This window comes from Brassica rapa, unplaced genomic scaffold (genome assembly GCF_000309985.2).
Source record: "Brassica rapa cultivar Chiifu-401-42 unplaced genomic scaffold, CAAS_Brap_v3.01 Scaffold0401, whole genome shotgun sequence".
Classification (NCBI taxonomy): Eukaryota; Viridiplantae; Streptophyta; class Magnoliopsida; order Brassicales; family Brassicaceae; genus Brassica; species Brassica rapa.
This window is the reverse complement of record NW_022610343.1, coordinates 50,358-58,662: the sequence shown is the minus strand read 5'-3', so window position 1 is coordinate 58,662 and position 8,305 is coordinate 50,358. Positions and strand designations below refer to the sequence as shown.

At 41.8% G+C, this 8,305-nt stretch overlaps 1 long non-coding RNA gene across 1 annotated transcript; it reads right to left on the bottom strand.

The window, feature by feature from the left end:
- Positions 1-212: 212 nt before the first annotated feature.
- On the bottom strand, positions 213-4,903 carry LOC117130360. The gene is made up of 2 exons (XR_004453786.1): positions 4,255-4,903; positions 213-378 (listed from the first exon to the last, which is right to left on the bottom strand). It is a non-coding gene; the product is annotated as an uncharacterized LOC117130360 (long non-coding RNA).
- Between the last annotated feature and the right edge of the window lie 3,402 nt (positions 4,904-8,305).

Here is an 8,305-nt window from a genome sequence, read left to right as displayed (position 1 = left end):
TAAGAAGCTGGAGTTGATGAAGAGACCAAGCTTCAAGAGCAAGCAAATCCGGAACAAGCAGATTTGAATCTGTCCGTACAGTTTTGGCTTGCAAGTAACCAAACCTAACCTAGAGTGTCTTGGAAGTCAAGGCAAGTGGGAAACTCGTCCAGCTGAGCTTTCTGAAGCATATTTGAAGTTTAAACTAAGTATGAGACCGTTGGAGAGAGATCTGGCAAGTTGGAGAATTAATTAAGATAAAAGTCACATGTGCATAAGGAGATGAACCTGCTGTCACTTTCACCCAACCAGACTGTGCCCATCTCTCTCTCCTGTCACTCTCTACTCCCTCTGGTCGAGATTCTCCTTGGCTGCATCCTCCTGGCTCCATCAGAAACCCTACAATAATATTAGTTTAGTAAATCTGTACTTTAACAATTGTTTAATCACTTGCAACTTGTAATCTGGCTATAAAGCCACCCCATTGTAACCATTACGAAATTAAGCTGAATGGGGGAGTTTCCCCTTTCTTCTTCACCATTCTCAAGTCTCTTATACTCTCCTAATCTCTGGTTACCAGAATCTCTCTCATACTCTCTCAAATCTCACTTAATCTCTCTTATTCTCCATTGCAGTCTCTTTAATTCTCACTTACTGTCTTCACTCTGTTCTCTTTCAATCCGACCACTTTCTGTTCTAAACAACACTCACACACCATAATCTGTCGATTCTCACATGGTATCAGAGCACCAAGCTCCTGAGAATCCATAGAGCTTCCGCAAATCTGTTACAGTTCATACTTCTCTTCAAAAATCTATGTTTCTGTTCATCCTTGTATCCTCTGGTCTAAAGCTTTTCCAGGAGGGAAGAGACTCACCAGAACTCAAGATAAAGGAGGTCTTTAGTATCGGAAACTCAAAGCTTCCACAATTCAAGCATAGGCTCATCCTCATTGTTATTTCAAATCATTGGAGAGTTTCTGTCCAGCCAGCTGTTCAATCTCTTCAAGAGGAAGAAGACTAAACATGGCGTGTCCAGAGACTTCCCAAGGTCTATCATCCTTTCTCCTGTTCAGCCTGAAGAGATCTCTTGGAGAAAGAAGGTTTTGGAGCTGTTTGGCAAGCAATGCTCCAAACCAAGTCTGTACAAGTGATTTTCAAGTTCTTCCCAAAATGGAGTCTCTCACTGTGTGCCAGAAGGTGGCGCCTGGTAATCAGGAAGAAAGGAGGGGTCTTAAGCATGAGTGGTCTAAAGGGAAAGCACACACAAGGAAATGGCGTGGGGTAGAGATCCCAAACTCCAAATCTGTCAAGTTCAAGTGAACAGTGTGCCTTGGAGGTTCAAGGAACCAGCTCAGGTTCCTTGTTTGTAAGTTAACCTCCTACCTTTAATAAGAGCTTGAGTAGTTATGTCTGGTTGTGTTGAGTGGTGTGTTTGGTATCCTTGGGACAGGTTCAAGTTGCTAGAGTTGTTGAACCTAGTTTATGTCCCATGATACTTAAATTGTGTGTGTTGCTCTGTTTCTTAAATTATTTCTAGGAGTTGTCTAGCATGGTATTGTCTAGTTCCTGTCCTAGATTAATTGTTTCTGTTTGTATTGTGCTAGGCGATTGGTTTAGCTACTGTCATTGTCTTGTTGCATTGATAAAGGTCTAGGAGTGCCTCCTGATCTTGTATTGCATTATATATATTGTTCAAGATGATTAGATGAGTTGTTTAGTCTCTGTTTATTGTCTTTAAAATTCATAAAAAGAGCCTAATTGTCTTGTTATTGATGGGTTTTCATACCTGAGCAGTTAGTGATGTTAGTATGCATGGAGTTGAACTGAATGAGTTGTTTAGATTCTGTTCATTGCATATTTCTTTTTAAAACATTGGGATCAGACTTGGTGAATTATCAAGGGCTGATCCTAGTGTGTGTGGTCTGATTCTTGCTGGAGTTTGAGTGATGTTTCAGGTACACAAGAGGTGATCTCTGTCCATCATCAAACTAAGACAAAGAAGAAGGCATTGCCCACGTTTTTCAGAGCCTCCCAAGATGGATATTCCTGAACCGTGGAGATTGCCCAGTCCCAAATCCTATCTATGTGTCTGCCCATTTCCTACCCTGAAGATAGAAAGGATATTGGAGAATTGGAAAAACTGCTCAGAAGTGACTTACCTGATGCCAAGAGGATGTACAGGAGGTGCACTCAAGAGAAAAGGCCATCACTAAGCCAAGAGTGGCCGGTGGTCAGAGGCATGGTTCAAGGTGTTTAGTCCTGACCATGTAAGATACCCTTGTGAGTAGAACCAGTTGGCTTAAGCGCAGGCGTAGGAGCTGTTGTGCTCCTGGTTCAAGAGACTCATAAGGAAGGTCATCACCTAAGTCATGGGGAGACTGGTGGCCCAAAGACATTAGAGCTGAAGGAAGATAGTGAACTGGTTGGCTTAAGCGCAGATGTTGGTATTGTTGTGCTCCCAGTTTCAAAACTCATTGAAGCTCACATTCAAGCTTGTCCCTATACTCAGCCAAGCTTGAGGAGGGGAATCAGTGAGCTACCAGAATATCCATGAAGCTCCTAGTGTCTCTTTTCCTCAAAGAAGGCCAGCAACATCTATGTGTCAAAATAGATGATCAAGAAGAAGAGGTTGCATGGCGATTTAATAAGGAGGGGCCTAAGTGATCAGTCTGAAGAAGCTGGCACACCCCACCACTCTGACCAGCTATATTCAAGGACTCAAGGAGTATTCAATCAGGGACATTCTTGGCTAAGCAATCACATGATGGTGGCAAATTATGGAGTTGCAAAGTGCTGAGCTTCCCTACATGCTGAAACTTCAAGAGAAAAATGCAAAGGCTGGTTGAGAGAAGGAATGGCGTGGAGGATTCAAGTGCTTAGCAATCCTCACCAACATTCAACAAACTGATGCAAGGGAAGTACCTAAAACCATTATTATTCTTATGTGTGAATAGGTTTGCCCCTTGAGAATTGATACATGCATTTTTTGTATGATTGAATCAGGTACCTATTGAGCTCATGAACAAAGACAAGCTTTGTCTCAACCCCTAAATGGAGGCAAGAAGCCAAAAGAAAGGGGGAGACAAGCTCAGGTCATAAGAAGAAGCTCAAAGGTGATTTGTCAGTGAAGCAACTGGCGCCAATCCAAGTCGTTCATTGCCTCACCTCTGATCAAAAGTGGAGTTTGCAAGTGGTGGATTCACTCTTGCATTACTCAGTACCAACCGGATCAAAGAAGCTCAGTTCCAAGTGTGTGATTGAGCTTCCATAATCCGGACTGTGTCTTACCAAGTGGGGATTCAATTGGAGTCCACTCCTGACCATTCTTATAAAAGGGAAGCACCTTAAACTCATCTCAATACATTCATGATTGTCCTTATACTTAACTATTATTGAGTTTGATGTGATGAGTGCATTTCCTTAAGAACTGATGCACTTTTGAAATGATGTATCAGGTACCAAAATAAGCTTGAGCCTCACTGAAGATGATGATGATGATCCGGTCATGTCCTAGCCTTTCTAAGATGGCCAAAGAAGTCAGTTGAGAGGGGGAGACCCTAACCGAGTCTATGGTTCCATGAAGAGGTCAAGCCAAGTTCTAAAGAACAAGTAACTTTGCTGGGGGTTCAGAGAAGATGGTCTGGTCGTTTCCTTGCCTTCCTAAGGTGGCTTGAAGCCAGTTGAGAGGGGGAGACCCTAAACCGGCCACAAAATGATCCAGCCGGCTACTTGTGCTCAAGGATAGCAAGTTATGGTGATTCATACTTGCTATACCTATTAGGCCACGATCCAGAGCCTAAGGACTCCACCATGATGAATCTGAAGTTCCTTAGGCTCACTGGCCAATCCCTAAGCTTTGTGGAAACTCCACTCTTTTTCCCTTAGCAAGTTTTGTCCCAATGGGTTTTCTTGCTAAGGTTTTTAATGAGGGAGCTTCTTCAAGGTTCCAAGCTTGTCCAAGGATCTCCTATGGTCAAGCTTGAGGGGGAGTGTTGGAATGAAGAAGTAAGAAGCTGGAGTTGATGAAGAGACCAAGCTTCAAGAGCAAGCAAATCCGGAACAAGCAGATTTGAATCTGTCCGTACAGTTTTGGCTTGCAAGTAACCAAACCTAACCTAGAGTGTCTTGGAAGTCAAGGCAAGTGGGAAACTCGTCCAGCTGAGCTTTCTGAAGCATATTTGAAGTTTAAACTAAGTATGAGACCGTTGGAGAGAGATCTGGCAAGTTGGAGAATTAATTAAGATAAAAGTCACATGTGCATAAGGAGATGAACCTGCTGTCACTTTCACCCAACCAGACTGTGCCCATCTCTCTCTCCTGTCACTCTCTACTCCCTCTGGTCGAGATTCTCCTTGGCTGCATCCTCCTGGCTCCATCAGAAACCCTACAATAATATTAGTTTAGTAAATCTGTACTTTAACAATTGTTTAATCACTTGCAACTTGTAATCTGGCTATAAAGCCACCCCATTGTAACCATTACGAAATTAAGCTGAATGGGGGAGTTTCCCCTTTCTTCTTCACCATTCTCAAGTCTCTTATACTCTCCTAATCTCTGGTTACAAGAATCTCTCTCATACTCTCTCAAATCTCACTTAATCTCTCTTATTCTCCATTGCAGTCTCTTTAATTCTCACTTACTGTCTTCACTCTGTTCTCTTTCAATCCGACCACTTTCTGTTCTAAACAACACTCACACACCATAATCTGTCGATTCTCACAATAGGAGTTGGCGTGAAGAAGTTATCCCACTTTCAAATCAGGTGATTCCAGTTTCCCAGTTTGGGAATAGCACAGCTTCATCGTCGTTCAAATCAAACCAGGATGAATCACTTTGTGAGAAGCTTTATTTGGATACATAAAGTGGTGGAGAATCACCAGGAAGTTGAATAAATCTCATAGGAGTTGGCGAAAGAAGTTATCCCACTTTCAAATCAGGTGATTCCAGTTTCCCAGTTTGGGAATAGGACAGCTTCTCTGTCGTTCAATCAAACCAGGATGAATCACTTTGTGAGAAGCTTGATTTGGATACATAAAGTGGTGGAGAATCACCAGGAAGTTGAATAAATCTCATAGGAGTTGGCAAGAAGAAGTTATCCCACTTTCAAATCAGGTGATTTCAGTTTCCCAGTTTGGGAATAACACAGCTTCTTCGTCGTTCCAATCAAACCAGGATGAATTACTTTGTGAGAAGCTTGATTTGGATACATAAAGTGGTGGAGAATCACCAGGAAGTTGAATAAATCTCATAGGAGTTGGGATGAAGAAGTTATGCCACTTTCAAATCAGGTGATTCCAGTTTCCCAGTTAGGGAATAGCACAGCTTCTCCGTCGTTCCAATCAAACCAGGATGAATCACTTTGTGAGAAGCTTGATTTCGATACATAAAGTGGTGGAGAATCACCAGGAAGTTGAATAAATCTCATAGGAGTTGGCAAGAAGAAGTTATCCCACTTTCAAATCAGGTGATTCCAGTTTCCCAGTTTGGGAATAGCACAGCTTCATCGTCGTTCAAATCAAACCAGGATGAATCACTTTGTGAGAAGCTTGATTTGGATACATAAAGTGGTGGAGAATCACCAGGAAGTTGAATAAATCTCATAGGAGTTGAAGAAGTTATCCCACTTTCAAATCAGGTGATTCCAGTTTCCCAGTTTGGGAATAGCACAGCTTCTTCGTCGTTCCAATCAAACCAGGATGAATCACTTTGTGAGAAGCTTGATTTGGATACATAAAGTGGTGGAGAATCACCAGGAAGTTGAATAAATCTCATAGGAGTTGGGATGAAGAAGTTATCCCACTTTCAAATCAGGTGATTCCAGTTTCCCAGTTTGGGAATAGCACAGCTTCATCGTCGTTCAAATCAAACCAGGATGAATCACTTTGTGAGAAGCTTGATTTGGATACATAAAGTGGTGGAGAATCACCAGGAAGTTGAATAAATCTCATAGGAGTTGGCGAAAAGAAGTTATCCCACTTTCAAATCAGGTGATTCCAGTTTCCCAGTTTGGGGACAGCTTCTCTGTCGTTCAAATCAAACCAGGATGAATCACTTTGTGAGAAGCTTGATTTGGATACATAAAGTGGTGGAGAATCACCAGGAAGTTGAATAAATCTCATAGGAGTTGGCATGAAGAAGTTATCCCACTTTCAAATCAGGTGATTCCAGTTTCCCAGTTTGGGAATAGCACAGCTTCTTCGTCGTTCCAATCAAACCAGGATGAATCACTTTGTGAGAAGCTTGATTTGGATACATAAAGTGGTGGAGAATCACCAGGAAGTTGAATAAATCTCATAGGAGTTGGGATGAAGAAGTTATCCCACTTTCAAATCAGGTGATTCCAGTTTCCCAGTTTGGGAATAGCACAGCTTCTTCGTCGTTCCAATCAAACCAGGATGAATCACTTTGTGAGAAGCTTGATTTGGATACATAAAGTGGTGGAGAATCACCAGGAAGTTGAATAAATCTCATAGGAGTTGGCATGAAGATGTTATCCCACTTTCAAATCAGGTGATTCCAGTTTCCCAGTTTGGGAATAGCACAGCTTCATCGTCGTTCAAATCAAACCAGGATGAATCACTTTGTGAGAAGCTTGATTTGGATACATAAAGTGGTGGAGAATCACCAGGAAGTTGAATAAATCTCATAGGAGTTGGCAAAAAGAAGTTATCCCACTTTCAAATCAGGTGATTCCAGTTTCCCAGTTTGGGAATAGCACAGCTTCTTCGTCGTTCCAATCAAACCAGGATGAATCACTTTGTGAGAAGCTTGATTTGGATACATAAAGTGGTGGAGAATCACCAGGAAGTTGAATAAATCTCATAGGAGTTGGCGTGAAGAAGTTATCCCACTTTCAAATCAGGTGATTCCAGTTTCCCAGTTTGGGAATAGCACAGCTTCTTCGTCGTTCCAATCAAACCAGGATGAATCACTTTGTGAGAAGCTTGATTTGGATACATAAAGTGGTGGAGAATCACCAGGAAGTTGAATAAATCTCATAGGAGTTGGCGAAAAGAAGTTATCCCACTTTCAAATCAGGTGATTCCAGTTTCCCAGTTTGGGAATAGACAGCTTCTCTGTCGTTCCATCAAACCAGGATGAATCACTTTGTGAGAAGCTTGATTTGGATACATAAAGTGGTGGAGAATCACCAGGAAGTTGAATAAATCTCATAGGAGTTGGCATGAAGAAGTTATCCCACTTTCAAATCAGGTGATTCCAGTTTCCCAGTTTGGGAATAGCACAGCTTCTTCGTCGTTCCAATCAAACCAGGATGAATCACTTTGTGAGAAGCTTGATTTGAATACATAAAGTGGTGGAGAATCACCAGGAAGTTGAATAAATCTCATAGGAGTTGGGATGAAGAAGTTATCCCACTTTCAAATCAGGTGATTCCAGTTTCCCAGTTTGGGAATAGCACAGCTTCTTCGTCGTTCCAATCAAACCAGGATGAATCACTTTGTGAGAAGCTTGATTTGGATACATAAAGTGGTGGAGAATCACCAGGAAGTTGAATAAATCTCATAGGAGTTGGAAAAGAAGTTATCCCACTTTCAAATCAGGTGATTCCAGTTTCCCAGTTTGGGAATAGCACAGCTTCTTCGTCGTTCCAATCAAACCAGGATGAATCACTTTGTGAGAAGCTTGATTTGGATACATAAAGTGGTGGAGAATCACCAGGAAGTTGAATAAATCTCATAGGAGTTGGGATGAAGAAGTTATCCCACTTTCAAATCAGGTGATTCCAGTTTCCCAGTTTGGGAATACCACAGCTTCTTCGTCGTTCAATCAAACCAAGATGAATCTCTTTGTAAGAAGCTTGATTTGGATACATAAAGTGGTGGAGAATCACCAGGAAGTTGAATAAATCTCATAGGAGTTGGCGAAAAGAAGTTATCCCACTTTCAAATCAGGTGATTCCAGTTTCCCAGTTTGGGAATAGCACAGCTTCTTCGTCGTTCCAATCAAACCAGGATGAATCACTTTGTGAGAAGCTTGATTTGGATACATAAAGTGGTGGAGAATCACCAGGAAGTTGAATAAATCTCATAGGAGTTGGCGAAAAGAAGTTATCCCACTTTCAAATCAGGTGATTCCAGTTTCCCAGTTTGGGAATAGACAGCTTCTCTGTCGTTCAATCAAACCAGGATGAATCACTTTGTGAGAAGCTTGATTTGGATACATAAAGTGGTGGAGAATCACCAGGAAGTTGAATAAATCTCATAGGAGTTGGCATGAAGAAGTTATCCCACTTTCAAATCAGGTGATTCAGTTTCCCAGTTTGGGAATAGCACAGCTTCTTCGTCGTTCCAATCAAACCAGGA